General features: G+C 30.8%; 1 protein-coding gene and 1 long non-coding RNA gene across 4 annotated transcripts in view; both read right to left on the bottom strand.

Moving 5' to 3' along the window:
* LOC146530697 (amyloid-beta-like protein) overlaps positions 1–16,115 on the bottom strand; it is a 116,401-nt gene that overhangs the window by 53,985 nt on the left and 46,301 nt on the right. The gene's annotated exons all lie outside the window — the stretch shown is intronic.
* On the bottom strand, positions 10,860–11,569 carry LOC146530698 (uncharacterized). The gene is made up of 2 exons (XR_014878856.1): positions 11,503–11,569; positions 10,860–10,983 (listed from the first exon to the last, which is right to left on the bottom strand). It is a non-coding gene; the product is annotated as an uncharacterized LOC146530698 (long non-coding RNA).

The following is a 16,115-nucleotide window of genomic DNA, read 5'->3' as shown; positions in this document are numbered from 1 at the left end:
TCCTACAGTTTTTATATTGCAGACATTTTGGATGATAGTTGCATGAAATTTTATTTTTTAGTTTTTATATCCTTTTATTATTTTAGAGGATTCTTAAAATATGTTTTATGTATTTCAATAAATTTTAAATAACTCATCTTGTCTTATACAAGTTTAATATTAAAAAACTTCACTATATTTGCAGTAATAAAAGATATATAAGGAATTTTAGACACACAAATTTTAGTTGCGACCACCCCGAGATTCGAGTGACTTAGATAGGGATTAATGTCATTACACGAACATCTCCGTCTTTACTGGACTACTCATTTTTATTCTTTTTGTAAATAATAAAAGAAATGTAAATATACACCAAATAATAAATTTCTATATCCATATGCAATATTTTAATAACTTAGATTATTGTATTGCTATTTTTTAGCAATCTCTATTTTTCAAACAAAATACAACATATGCTATGCCCAAATAACATCAGCTTAAATTAAAGAAAAACAATCTAAAACCAATAAAAAGTTTTGATTTTTTTTATTAAGTGAAATCTTTTAGAAGGTAACAACAAGGTAACAACAAGGTAAGAATACAGGATAACTCTAATAATTTTATTTACCTTTATAAAACACAAAAGCTTTATGATAACTTTGAGATCTCTTAAAGTTGAGAACAAATATCTCAGCAGGAATCATAGATAAAACGATCTGGGAGTAGAACAAAGAATTCCTCTTTAAATTGTTTCAAATTGTTCCTACCGTTTTAATTAAAAATCCTCGGATTCTTCAACAACTTCTTTCGCACGGGACTTACCTGGAAAGAAAATATAACGTTAATTAGATATAAATCAATTAGAATTATAAACAAAATTAATAAAATATTTGTCAAATTTTAACTTTTTAAATGGCTTGTATATTGTCTATCTACTGGTTTATTTTTTAATTTGGTATTTTGTGTGTTTTCAAATAGATTTTACAATGTTTTTTTCGAAAACCTATAAAAATGTGACCGGACTGGAATTTGAACCCGTGCCTCTTGAAAACTGTCCAAGTGCTTTGACCACTATGCCATAGGTTCAACAATTTCTAGTATGGCTTAGTTCTAAAGAAAAATTATTTTTTTCACACTTTAAAATGTTAAAAACGGAGAGATTTTACGCAATAAATATTTCGGTTTAAAATATTGTGTGTTATCTAGAATGCTATTAATTATAGTAGTTCCAAAATAATAATTATATATGCTTTAATTAATATATCAAGAGTTAATTATCATTGAGGAGTTAGCAGCTCATCTGCATAGCAAATATTTGTCATAGTTAAGATTATACCATCAACGAAGCTGTGTATTTATATATATGTAACTCATTTGAAGATATACATTCCTTTGCAATATTATATGTACTTTATATAATCATTGTCGAGGCGCTTCGAAGAGAATGTTATTAAATGAATGTTATTAAATCTAAATTTTAATAAATTATTGGACTTAATAGTCCAGGTGTCAAATACACGGAAGGAAATTATTCTTATTTTAATTCTTAACGCACTACGCTGACGCTGTATCACACACTTAGCAGGGTAGGCAGAGGGACCTGGGAACCTAGTGTTAAGACACTCCGTTCCCATTAATGCACTTCCTCTACCCACCACCACCGAATTCTGGTAGCTTCTTAGTTCCATTACCAAAGCATAGAAATTTAAATATTAATTATTTCATCTCAAGTTAGAATCAAACCCACTACCCGTCGCGTTGACAGCACGTTCGTGCCTCACCACCACGACTAGCCCCAACTAACAACTTGTTGTAATATAAATATTTCGTAAAAACTAACTCTAGCATTTAACTATGCTCGTACTGCCCCGGCCCCGTCCTTCCCGGCACACTTCCCTTTGTGTAAACTTAAACAGGAGCGAGCGTAAATGAGTTTATAATGCCGTGAAATTGCAAAGTTGGCTGCTTTTTTTTCCACTACAATCTACATGAACGACATTGTTCAGTCCACTCGCAAGGAAATTACCTTTATTTTATATAAAAAATGTTGTTAAAATAACGTTATACAAACGTTTTATGTAATATTTTTGTACTTGTCATATAATATGAGTGACATTTTGCACGTTTTGTAAAAGTCATATAAAAACTGACGGTTACTTTTTTTCTCGCATAAATGAATTTAAAATTAATTTCTATATTTAGTGCCAGTTTCCCGAGAATATGACAAATCTGCTTCAATGGTTTAATTTGAACTTTAATAAACACCTCAATAGCACCATAACCACCATCTTTAACTTAATAATAATTTTTAAAAGAAATTAACTGTAAAAAAATCTATATATAAATAAAATATGAATCTATATAGATATGTATTTATACATATCACGTACATAAGTTACATTAGGTAACGTATAAAGTTAATTCCCTAACGAATCGAGAATGGATCAGAAGTAATAAAGCATTAAACATTTATTTTTTATTCAATGTTCCAAATGGAAATTCTGCACTCAAGTTGCGTGAAATCTTTTGTCATTCGCAAGGAAAATTACCCAAGTTGGCAGAGTTAATTTTCCATAGGCGTTTTCATTTTCCCGGGATCTGTCACTATGATGGAACGCTCGCCCGGGATTCGTTGCCGTCCTAACAATTTCTATTGCAAACTTGAAATAATAAACATAAAGAAAGAAAAACAATTGTTTTGGTTACTGTCAACATGTATGGAATTGTATAATTTTATCATTTATTATTTGGATTTTCAAAATTTGTATGGTGGAATATGACTAGCATCACATAAGGCTTACTCTTGTAGGTCACTGAGATCTTTTATATTATTTATTTTGTACATTGCAAATATAATTTATTGACTCCTTTTCTTTCTTACAATAGATATACGATAATGTATGTAAAGAAATTAAAAAAACAATCTATATTATTTAAGAAAATCAGGTTCACCTGGGATGCAGCATGGTAGCCAGAGAGAACTCCCTTCTTTAGATTAGTACACTTATATTAATAAACATCCTACGTAAAAATATTGGAGATTTTTGAAAAACCCGCAACATTGCAGTTCAACTGTATATTTTTATGAAAAACACAACAATAGAAACAATAATAAACAACAGGTTTAAAACACAAATGCCTATCCATAACAAAGAGCTCAACACAACGGTACACTACCACTTAAAGGATCATAGAACTAGGACGGAAAACTGCACAGAATAAAAGCTATATTCCTATTCCATATATCTATCTTCCCATTACCCCCATTACCCCCTGAAACCTGCTATTACCGTAATAGGTATCATTGCAGGCCATTGTGTGCTGGCCGTGTTTGTTTCATACTGGTAATACTGGTAATAACCCATATCATTAAACGTATAAAATATAAACTATTTTATGGCATGGCGTACGGTAATTGTATTGTCAATGTTAAAAGTATTTAATGTGGACTTTAAAAATATATTCTTTTATATTTTTCTCTTCAATGGGTTACAAAAAGTATTTTTTCTTTACTGTTCCTACAGGCTCATGTTCCTGCTTAGCTAAAACCTTTCTTAGTGCTCTCCTAAACTTTCCAAAAAACCTAACCAAATTTTAGGATATTTGGCTTCTCAAAAGGAATAGTTTTATATCCATATGAACATAACGTAGTAATTTAAAAAAATTTGGAAAATTTGTAATTTTACAGAAAAGCTTTAGATATACCCAATCTAAATTCAAATCAAAAATAAGAATAAACGTACTGTACATGCATACTGATACTATAGACAACGATATGCCTCACAATACTCCCCCTTTGTTCTAAACAAGCTTTACCAAGATTGTTCTCGAATAAAATTACTTTCTACAAATCCTATCAGACTTCGGCACATGCAATAAAAAGCATTACCCTACACAGTATATCGGCTCATATTTCACGAAGAGTAAACCCGTGTTAAGTTACTATAGAGAAATAGAACAAATTAATTTAATATCTAATACAAAAATAAAATAAATAAATCAGCTTCACTCTGTATCCCGCACATCGCAGGGTAGACAGGTACCTAGTGTTAAAACACTCCTTTGCCCACTTTCCGCCGAAGGAATTCTGGAAGCATTACGGGTTAAGTGGCGGAACTCAATGAAGAAATGAAAATATAAATAAAAAAAATCATTGTCTTTCCTCATTGACTTTCCTACGCCACAACTAAACCTATAATAGCATTAACCCTAACTTATAAAATATAACTTCATGTAATATTCCCATACTAGATGGAGAACTTTAGATTTTAGCAGCATGTATTGCAAATTTGATCGATCACAGTTTTCAAATACATCTAATTACAAAGGCATAAGGTCTATTTTGCATTATATTTCTGTATATAGCAGGTTGTAAAGTAAATGGAACCATGTAGCCTTCTGTTAAGGTTGATGGGTAAACATTTAGTTTCTCTCTGAAGCAATTCCCTCGGCTCACTATGCTTTATGCAAACTTCGTCGTTCTCTCTAAAGGAAAACCCTATTTTATTTGTATAAGATAAAACATTACTTTATACGATACTTCGACAGATTCTTATAATATCTACACGAACAATTTACATTTATTTTCTTAGAAAATAAGTTGTTAAGAAGATTTACTTGTAAAAAATAATATTATAATATAAGACCAATTAAACTGATTTGAATAAAACTGCAAAATCTTAACGAGCTTCGTACAAGATGTTTGCCCGAGGGAATTATTTTTCTCTTAAGTTTTAAAGGGCTTTTTACTTTACAGTACAAAAGAGATGTAATTAAGACAGGAAGAAAAAAAGAGAAAATAAGAGACGTCCAGGAATAATGCAATAAATAAATATTTTCAAAATAATTAAATATAAATAAACTTGTCAAGGCAAAGTGCAGCGTTGAGTTCCGCAACTCAGTATGCAATGCCTCCAGAATTTAGCAGAAAATAGGGGAACGGAATGTCTTTAAACTAGGTTCCCTCTGCCTACCCTGTTGAATATATACAGCGTGAGGCTAATAAAAATAAACTTGAAATATATGAAAAACAACGCATGGACACAATATCCACGAGATAGAATGTAAATGACATGGCTTAAAAACTTTTGAATTGTTTGTCCTCTGTCCTCGTAACGCCCAAAGTTGCCCCAACTTCGCTGGGCGAGGTCAGGAAGTCCTCAACAGCTTGCGTGGACTTACCAACAAAAAGTAACAACTTTGACAAAAAGTGCGACCCTACACAATTTCATTATGGAAATCCCGCTTTTTATCACTTACGAGCAATTTGTATTAGATAGAGTATTTTAGGCCCAAATGTTAAATAAATTCAAGCTTATATGACTTTTGTTATTTTATGTATAACGAATTATATACATAAATCAGTTTCACGCTGTATCTCGCACATGACAAGGGTAGTCAAGAGAAACTTAGTGTTAAAACACTCCGTTCCCAACTTTCCGCTATTTTTTTCGAGCCAAAGCTCAACGCCGGGCTTTTGCCTTGGTGCCAGAGCGAAGATAAGATTGAGTCCATAGCCATCACATTCACAACCTTGTGCCCCAGCGCCGGCCTCAAAAAGAAGAAAGAAGAAGCATATACTTTAAGGAATATATAGTGATTTCCAGTGAAAACTTTACATAGCAACGGTTGCAGTATTATTACAAAGTAAGTTCATATTTTGTTCTTCCACACTTGCTGTTCAGTTTAAGAGCCATGCATCAGACGCGTCAGCTCCGCTGTAAAGTTCGTCGCTATAAAGTAGCACCAGTGAAGTTTCTTATTTACACAATCCCATAAAACTAACTATCGCACACCAAGTTTAGGCGGACCGTAAAATTTACGTCCTCTTCTTCATTACTTTTAAAACTACACACGACAAACTGGTGATAAGCTTCTGGAGAATTGTCTTCCATGTGTAACGATGTTAAAGATGATGTTTAAAACTTGAACACAGGATCTCTTTTTTTTTACAAGTATTCTATAATTGTGTATATTTATATTTTTTATTACCGGTCAATTTCCTTCGTGTGTTTTCCGTACAACGTGACATTGGCGAAATGAATTGTGCTCAACTGGCACGCTCGAAACGCCATATATCAAGAATTCAATTCAATTCAATTAAAATTTGAAGCGTGATTAAAATCTATACAGATTAGTAGTGGTTTTAATTTGAATGTGAAAAAAATTAAACACTTCTCTTAGTTAAGTTATTACTTCCTGTTCGTCATGGAGTATCTGAAAAATCTATAGACATACTCGTATTTACTAGCCTAATCTTTCATGAATGAATTACAAAATAAAAATTACATTTTTTAATAATATATATTACGTATAGTAGACAGTACTCTCATTTTATTTTATTGAATTTATCAATTTAATAATTAATATGACAAAACACTTATATCAGAATTCTCATATACTCGCATATATTTAGTCACTCCGAACCATTATCATTTCAACAAACGATGTGGGCACAATCCTCATATTGTTCGTCTGATGTCAATGGACGTCAATTCAAGACGCAGGAGGTAATAGCCTCCTTTTGATTGTGAGACCTCTTAATGCTCTTTCAGAGTGAGCATCAGGAACTGGCTTCAATGGAGTCGAAGACATCTTCGATCTTAATATTTTTTTTACTATCAGTTATCATTTATCATTTTACAGAAATGTATTTCAATTATTGTATGTACTAGCTATTATATGTTACTGTTAATTATTATGTTATCCTCAAACTTATATTTTATTTATGTTACGAGTACGTTATCCATGAACTAAATTAATTTAAACATAAATTAAATTAGTAGATTTTTTACAGTTCCCATTATATACAAGTAAGCAGGGTCTAGATAGAGTAGGCACTAGGTTCCTGTAGAAGGGGCTATAGGCAGAGGGAACCTACTATTAACACATTCCATTCCTTCTTCACTTCCCACTTTACGCCAAATTACGATATTGTGTGTTGAGTGGCATAACACAACGTCACACTTTTTCTTTAAGCTTTTTTTGTAATCAAAAAAATTATTACGAAAAAAATATAAAATAAACAGAAAATAATAATTAATAATCTACAAAGACCCTTGTATCATTATAACAACGTTTCTGGTTCACTGAGCGCCAAGCCAGTTGCGTCTTTGAACTACCCACATATGAAATATATGAAAGAATTCTACAGAGACATTTCTTTAAAAAACTCGCTTTGATCGCTAATGAATCATTTATTGACAGGGCGTGCTTGTATGGCTTAAATATAAAACATATTTTCTTTTTTGTAGCTTCACGCTGTATCCCGCACATAACAGGAAAGGCATGGGAACCTTGTGGTAAGACACTCATGGAGAGCGGAAGTATCTTAACAGGGTTCCCAGGTTCTTCTGCCTACCGTTCTATGTGCGGGGATAACGTAAAGTTAAACAAATAACATAGCGGGTTGAGTGACAAAAATCAACGTCCTACTTTGTCTGCAGTACAAGAAAAAAAAATTCCCCCGACCTGAAATCGAATCTACAACCTTTACAAATGCATCACTATAGCCACCACAAAACTATCCAATTTCTAATTAGTAATTTATATATTTTATAAATGCAATTATTTTAATAAATATTAATTAACCCTGTATGTTTGCCCAGTAGGGCGGAACAGGTCGATTGAGCACTCACCGGCCCGTAAGCAACTAAATGGCACGCCCTTTTAGATATAGGTAGCTAACGATAAATAAGCTAATATATAATATAATATTAAATAATATATTTTTATATATTAATAAATTAATTAATAATTCCCAATTAATCCTACTTAAGGTAATCCTAATCTCTCTATCAAATAAGATAAGTATATTTTTGTTAGAAGTTCTTTTATTAATATTTTTCCCTATACGAGTATAATTGGAACGAAACAATATTGTAAACAGTATTTTTTCAGGATCACGCTGTATACCCTATGTAGCAGAGTCAGCCTAGTGTTAAGACACTCCGCTAGCCACATTCCTTCGTATTTTGGAGGTGTTTGCCTAATAATACATTCGACGATTCAAAAGTGCTTTTATAGTTTATTTGAATAAAGAATATTTTGAATTTGAATTTCAATTTGAATAATCTACGAATTTTATAATGCTATCCAAAAATTTTATTAAATTTAAAATTTTCATGTTCAAAAATAGTTTAAAAAACCTAAGTTTCATAGTAAAATTAAATATTTTTTTCAAGATTACGACTGGAAACAAAAGCTGAAGGACATGATGTGGCCTTAGTAATATTGTATGAAAAGTCGCGTGACTCAAACGTTTTCCAACTAGCACAAATTGAAGGTTGGAGGGTTGACTTTGTACTGTACTGAAAAAGAAATATGGACTCTAATGATAAGGCCTAGTGGGCTACCGCAGTATATTTAAGTGATTTAGTCCAAATTAAATGTATATATTTTAAACAAAATATATTTAAATGTTAATTGTGGACAAAATAAGTTAATTTTGTTAGAATAAAGGTTTATAAAAATATTGGTTTGATATTTCTGAGTCCGGAATCTATGTAATAGTAGCTTTATACTGTATTTCAATTTAATTTTATTATAGCTAAATCAAATTACAATTTTGAATTCCATTATAACAGGAAAGTGAGACCGTCGTGGTGTAGAAGCACAAGCGTGTGATTATAAGTGGGAACGCTTCTGGGTTCGATTCCCACTCGGGAACATGAATTATTATTTAATACTATTTTCATTTCTTCGCTCTGATACCAAGGTAAAATTCACCGGTGATTTCCCCCACTCAACATGCATCACCTCGAAAATTCGGCGGAAAGTAATGACACTAAATTCTCTCTGCTCACTCTACTATATGCAGAAATATAAGAAAGTTTTTCTAAAACACCAAGCACAATTTTATTGCATATAAAATGCTTAGATTAGACATATTGTAGAAAAGCTTGTTGAAACTTGAAAGCTTGCACGGCTTCGCTTTAAAATGAATCTCCCTATTGTCTACATATGTGTTGGCTCGTTACGCTACGGAGGATTGTTCTACGAGACGTGTCTCAGAATATCTAAGCCTTTGTTAATGATAATATAACTATATATTTATATAAGCGTAGATGATGTATATATTTTTTTTGTTTAAAATATTTTTTAATGTGGTATTGAAGAATATCTAGAATGGTATAGCGTCGTCATATATTGTTTAAGTATCTTAAGAATTGCACCAAATGAAAGAAAACAAATTAGGACAACGAATACAAGTTCGATTCCCACCTGGAGAGTGAATTATTTTATTTTCCTACACTACACTAGTTCTCGAAAATTGATCGATGTGTCGGTATTTCTATTTCAACTGTAAAAAGCCTGAAATATTTGAAAAAAACACACTAAAAACCAATATCTAAAATATTTTATCTAACAATCAATCCTGATCTCTCCAAACAATCTATTTTAAGGCACGAATTCAAACACTAGAGCTACAGCAAACCTGGTCTTTGACCCAATAACCGCAAGTTGACTCTATTCAGCCGCTGAATAATCTATAGCTTCTATTCAAATCGAAATCATTGTGCCAGAGTGACCTAATTCTTTTTACTAATAGGTTATAAAATATGTTAACATTTTTTTTAATATAAGAATAATAGGCATTTTCAAATTTATTTATTTTAAAATGTTTTTATATTATGTTTATATTGTAAATCATCAATCATCATCATCATCATCATATATGTAATGTGAATGTACGTTTGTTTGTTACGCTTTCATGGCAAAACTACTCTGCTGATTATCATGAAACTTTGTAGATATATTTTTAGGGGTGAAGGTAAAAAGTACATAGGATAGTTGATAATTAAAACCTTATTTAATACATTACTTGTGTAGTAATGTAAAACTTATTTACTTATGAATAATGCGATGTAAAACCTTTACTAATAAACAAGAAAACTAAATTTGAATATTTTCAAGGATATTCATCCTTAATTTGTAATTAATATTCTACTGGATATCTTTATGATAATATCTCATTTAAAATAATTATTTTAAGCAAACAGAAGCAAATTTCAATTTTAATAATAAAATTATATTGTTGATTTAGGTATAATTATACAGTTTCTTTAGAAATGTAATAAAAACCAAACTAATTAGTGCCACGCCGCTGTTAGTTTTAGTATAAATTATAAAAGTAATAATTTATGTAATATTATCTTTTAAATAAACAACGAATTCAAAATTAATATATATTTTATATTTTATTTTATTTAAACGTGAAATTACCATCTGATGTAGATAGTGGAAATAAAATCGTAATTGCCCATTAGAGATCAACTACTGCAATAAATTTACTCCATTTCAAAGATAATGGAGGTTCATATATTTAAATACTAAATTATTACTTGTAAATCTATCAACTGCAGTATATTAAAATACATTTTCAAATATTTCATAAAATAATATATACATTGAAAAGTTAAAAAGTAAAAGTAATTTAAACAAAACTAAACATTTAATAGGTATTATGTTTAATAGAAGTAACATGAATATGACTCTCTAAAACCTTTAATACAAGCTCGTATATGGGTCATAATCAGAACAGTGGACATTTTCGAATTCGTAACGTAACTGATAAGTAACAACACTGATAATGTTTGTTACGAAACTGATGATATAAGGCATTATACACAACAAAATAAGGATATTATATGAATAAAATATTGTTTTTTTTATTTAATGAGACACAGATTAAAATTTTAAAGATTCAATCGTTGAATTAACAGATTATAAATGTAAGAAGAAAACATAACAAACTGACAATATTAACAATATAATAATGCTAGTTAGTAACGTAATAAACTTATATTTCTAGTTAGAGATCACAAAGTTAATTAAATCCACTTTAAAATATATCAAAATTTGAGTCGTTATCACAGGAATTAAGTTTAATTCTTTGTAAGTGTTTATTCCGCATATCTTCATATTTAATAGGATTGGTCTTTTTAAGACGTTCTCTATATCTTTTATGTATTTCAGCACTTGACATAGGAGCCATGACGCTTACTGAAAATACAAAAATATTTATCAAAAAATAATAATCACAAAATCACAACTAATTTCAGGCAGAATAAAAAATATTTTTAACTAAATCGGTTCAGCTGTTTCTGAGATTAGCGTGCACAAACACATAGACAAACAAGCAAACAAGCAAAAAACTTAAAAATCATTATTTTTGGTTACTTTACTTTATGAAAAGTCACTAATAGTTTTTTTCATATGCCAGCAATTTTTTTTTCTTCTATACATATCTTCCATATACAAGCACCGGTTCGATACAATTTTATTATAAACATATATAAGAAAACAGTGGTACCGTAATTGTGAACTAGGCTTCATATTTTCTCAATTTCGTTACGTAACGAAATATAACGAAATTGAGAATGAAATCTGAGAAATTCTAACCCTTTTAAATATTTGCTCATAAGCCACGTGTTGCATCTGCAAGCACTGAAGTTCTTTTTTGAGATTTTGTAAAAAGAAGCAAATAACATAAACAAGAAAACGAAATTATAGAATACTTACCAAAATAAAAGCCGTTTATAACCCTGAGATGTAATTTCATGCATTCCCTCTAAAACATTTGAACCCCTTAACTGCTGCGAGTACACTACTGGTTGTAGCTACGACAGCATTGACTTTTAGAATTATGGTGCCACAACAAAAAATAATATTAAACACCATCCAAAATAATTGCATACATATTTTAATTGTACGTTACTAGCCCTGAGTAACAAAAAGACAATATTTTGGGACAAATTTACTTAACTAATATATATTGTTTATTAAATAATGTATCAATAAAAGTAGTTCTATTTAATATTATGCATAAAGTAAAGTAATATAAACATATCTGAAATCAAATAAAACCATAAACATTCGTAACAAATCAATTCTTAAAAAGTAAAGTGGTGAATGGGACACGAAAAATTGTATGGAAGCATTTTGAAAGGTTTTTTGCAACTAACAACAAATACTATTATTTGCCATAATACATTTAAAATATTACAAAAAGCTTTAAGTAAATAAATAAATTTATCGTAAATAGCAAAATATTTAAATTATCTTTAAAATTGTATTTTTAAAACGCATTCAAAGTAGCGGGACAAGAAAAGACACAAAAAGGACACTTTTTCTGATTATGACCCATATATGTATAATTTATATTTTATGTTCATACTAGCTTTTGCCTGTGGTTTGGCACGCATGGATAAATGTTAATACCGAGGTTTAATATACTCTAGGTATAGCCTTCCCAAATAAATGCATACATGCATCCAAAACAAAAAGATTTTCAAAACGAATCAAGGGTTCCCGAGGTTAGTTAAGTTAACCAAACAAACTGTTCAATTTTATAATATTAGTATAGACATAGAAACAAGCGTAAATCTACACGCTAAAATTGTAGTAATAATACTTTTTATTGAGCAATTTATCTATTCAAAGCCAGGCTATAGATCCTCTTTAAATAAATCGTTGGCTAGCTCTGCCTTTTTCTGTTCTATCCCCTATGATTTATATTTGATAACCCTCAGCCCGCAGGATAGGATCGTGTGTGATGGTGGATTCAGCATATGAGACGAATTACATACTGACAATTTGCTTTAAGGTTTCTGTAGTAGGTGCGTATGTCTATTCTTCTTCCTCCTGGCATTAATCCCGGCTATTGCCAGGGTCTGCCTTCCTACTCAACCTAATCCACTTTGCACGGTCTTTTGCGTGTTTCGTCTATTACATGCACGTTTTATATAAAAAAAAATCTGAAATATTGAAAAATAAACAATTTAAAAATATTGAAATACAAAATTTCTTATTTTCTTAGCTTTCTGCCTCCATTTAGCACATTTTTCGAAGTAGACTGAGAAAAGATAATTGCAGAGAAATGAGATATAAAGTTTTTGTCATTTATTAAAAGAGAAACGTAGTAATAAGCAAAGTAGATAGTTAATTGACTTGTGTTTGAAATTAAAACATTTTTGACGCATAAGTTATTTGTAATAACCAGAATGCCAGAATAAAAACTATTCAAAAGTAATTATAAGTCTAAGAAATCTATTTTCACAACATGCAATATTATTATCCAAGTTTATCCGAAAACCGATGCTGAAGATCGAGCTCAGTGGCGTGCCATTGGCCTATGTCCAGCAGTGGCCGAGGACAGGTTGATGATGATGATGATGATGATGATGATGAATATTATTATGTATAATAATGAAAAGTACATATTATTAAAATCTTACAATAGGTATATCTTTAAAATTATAAGGACATAGATACTTAAAAATTTACTTTTATTTCAGTTTCTTAGTTATATTATTTTCTCATGCAAATATCAGTTATTTCCATAACGAAATTGAAAGGAGCAGAGCTGTTATTGTGCGTGACAGTGCACACCCACGCACTGTCTTTTATGCATTCCTATACGCTTATTTTATGAACCCTAAGGCGGTATTCATATGTAAATATTTATTTTTGTATTGAAAAATTACTTGCAACTGCTGTTTAAATAATAGATGTAATGGTGAGTGTAAAACTTAAAGCTTAATGCATAAATTGTACATAGATTTTATTTATTTTAAAAATTGAATTTATGTCAAAAAATTTTGCATCTCTAAAGAAAAGTGTTCTTTGTAATATGTGTGTGACAAGCAAATAACAGAGTAACAGGTCACTAAGTATTGTAGAGAAGACAAAAGCTTTCCAAGTGCAAATTAATAAATTATGTCCAAAAGTCATCTGTAGGACTTAATGTCAAGATAAAAGTTATAATTATAATTAATATTTTTGGTATGTACACATAATAATACGAATAATTATAATTTGCCTCGATTATTGCTCAAACCCTATTATTATCTTTTATAAGATATCTTATATAGATAAAGATATTGATAGGATTTACGACTCTCATGTCCTCAGTCTAAGTGCACGCTAAGTTATTTTAGTCCACTCCTCTCTCGTTATTTCTATAGCAACCCACGGGCGGCCCACGCGTCCACGATCGTCACCTACTATAAGATATTATTAATTTATCATATAATCACAAATGCAAGAACAAAAACCTTTGTGATCATTTTCACGTGATAAGCTTAAATTAAGGTTGTATTTAAATATTACTAAAAATACTATATGTTAAATACGTATCTTTTAAAAAAAATTTGCTCGATGGCAAAAGAGCTCGAAGGCAAAAAGATTCTAGTAGCACGTTCCTGTATATTAAATTTATAAGAATTAAATATTAATTATTATATACCAGAGACTCAAATCCGGCATCGCTCGCTTAAACTTATTTTTATTCATTTCAAGAAATCTCCCAGTTACAGACAACCTTAAAGAAAGGACAAATTGCTAAAAAAATGTAATAACATTTATTTTAATAATCGTTTTAATCTTATAATATTTCATTATAATAACTGTTAAATCCCAAGAGCTGTTCTAGAAAGCTTCAGTCTTCCACCCACTCGATGTCCTTTAAGGACATAGAAAGCAAACAAGTTTTCAACTTATAATATTTACTGTATAGTTATCTAAAGTTAAACATTTATTTGCTTATATTTGAAAAGTTAAAAAATAACAATAAGGAAAGAATAAAGCTAATAAATATTTTTTCGCAGCTTCAATTAGCTTAATAATATTAAAGAATATTTAGCTATTTAACACATAGATTTCGTTAATTTTTATATTAGCTAAGATATATGAAGCCTGAATGTAAACGCGACGGATGTGAGACGCCTCTCATGCCCCAGAACTTAGTGGGAAACACCACTCTTAACACCAGGTTCCCAGGTTCCCTCTGCCTATCCTACTATAAGCTTGAAGTTAAATAAAAGTAATATTCGCCAATAGCCTGTGGCATTCCCATCTTGCACGTTCCGCAGTCCATTATCAGCACAGACATGAGGAACGATGTGACTCACGAGCTTCCATTTGTCTTCACCAGAAGGGATAATAGTTAATGCCCTCGTGATACGCTCGGGGGCTATATGTGAAACGTCATGTCGAAAAAAATATTACAGCGTCCTAAATTATTGTTTGTCTGAAGTCATTTTAAAAGATTTAAAGAGTTATTTTTATTTTTTATATCCAGCTGAAGGCTTGCTACAAGCCTAGCTAAAGCCAAGCTTAATATATTTTTGGCCATGTATTGCTAAATAAAAGCTTAAACTAGACTAAACTACTTCTTTATTCAAAAGAGCAAAAAACATTAGCCATTTTTCACTTTCGATACTTTACATAGGGACCACCAAAATACCTTAAAATTGTTAAAAAGGGACCTAAATCAACATAAATATCAACACATATAATATATCTAATATATTTTATATCAATCCTCTCACCATTTGCGTATCAATGTTCGCAAACATCCGTTGACGTCGGTCAACAGATGCTGAGGTCCAGAGGCGGATGATGCCATTTGTCTTCAACCCTGTATTGAGATATTCACCGACCGGGCCCTCCTATTCATGTCATCTGTTTATATTTGGACATGAATCGTCTTTTGTCCCAGTTGCAAGGAAGACAAATATGTATAATATATCGTGATTTACTAGCTTCTAAGCGGATGTCAGATTTGGGTCAGAATTAAACGATTTGTGGGTTAAATTAAATGTCGTATAAAGGCCTTAAATTTATGTTTTTTATATCAGGCAGATTGCTATCATATTAAGGGCTGGACACATCTGTCTAAGGACCGATGGCTACGTATATATACCGATGGCTGGTGACCTGAAGAAGGTTGCTGGCTTCGACTGGATGCGGAAGGCGGAGGACCGGGAGCTTTGGCGCACCCTGGAAGAGGCCTATGTCCAGTAGTGGACCCGAATAGGCTGATTTGATTGATTGATTTATTGAAGGAATAAGAAAAACAATAAGAAATTGTATTATAATTGTATTGTATAATAAAATATATTCGTCATTCGTATTATAGTCATTATACGATTTACTTCTTGCTAAGAAATCAGATATTACTTGAAAATACGTAAAATTCACGACAAGCTTTTCCTTATTAAATACATCGTCATTTTAATTTTAAGCTTCCCAATTCATTATTTATTTTGTGATTATATGAGATAAAATACCCAAGAATTATAATCGAAACTCCGTCAAGTCAGCTACGAAGGATAACGTAGAAATATCTCGAG

Source organism: Heliconius melpomene, chromosome 16 (assembly GCF_056956725.1).
Source record: "Heliconius melpomene rosina isolate 202511_hmr_F chromosome 16, ASM5695672v1, whole genome shotgun sequence".
Lineage (NCBI taxonomy): Eukaryota > Metazoa > Arthropoda > Insecta > Lepidoptera > Nymphalidae > Heliconius > Heliconius melpomene.
Note: the sequence above shows the minus strand (reverse complement) of the source record. Positions and strands in the feature narration are given on the sequence as shown.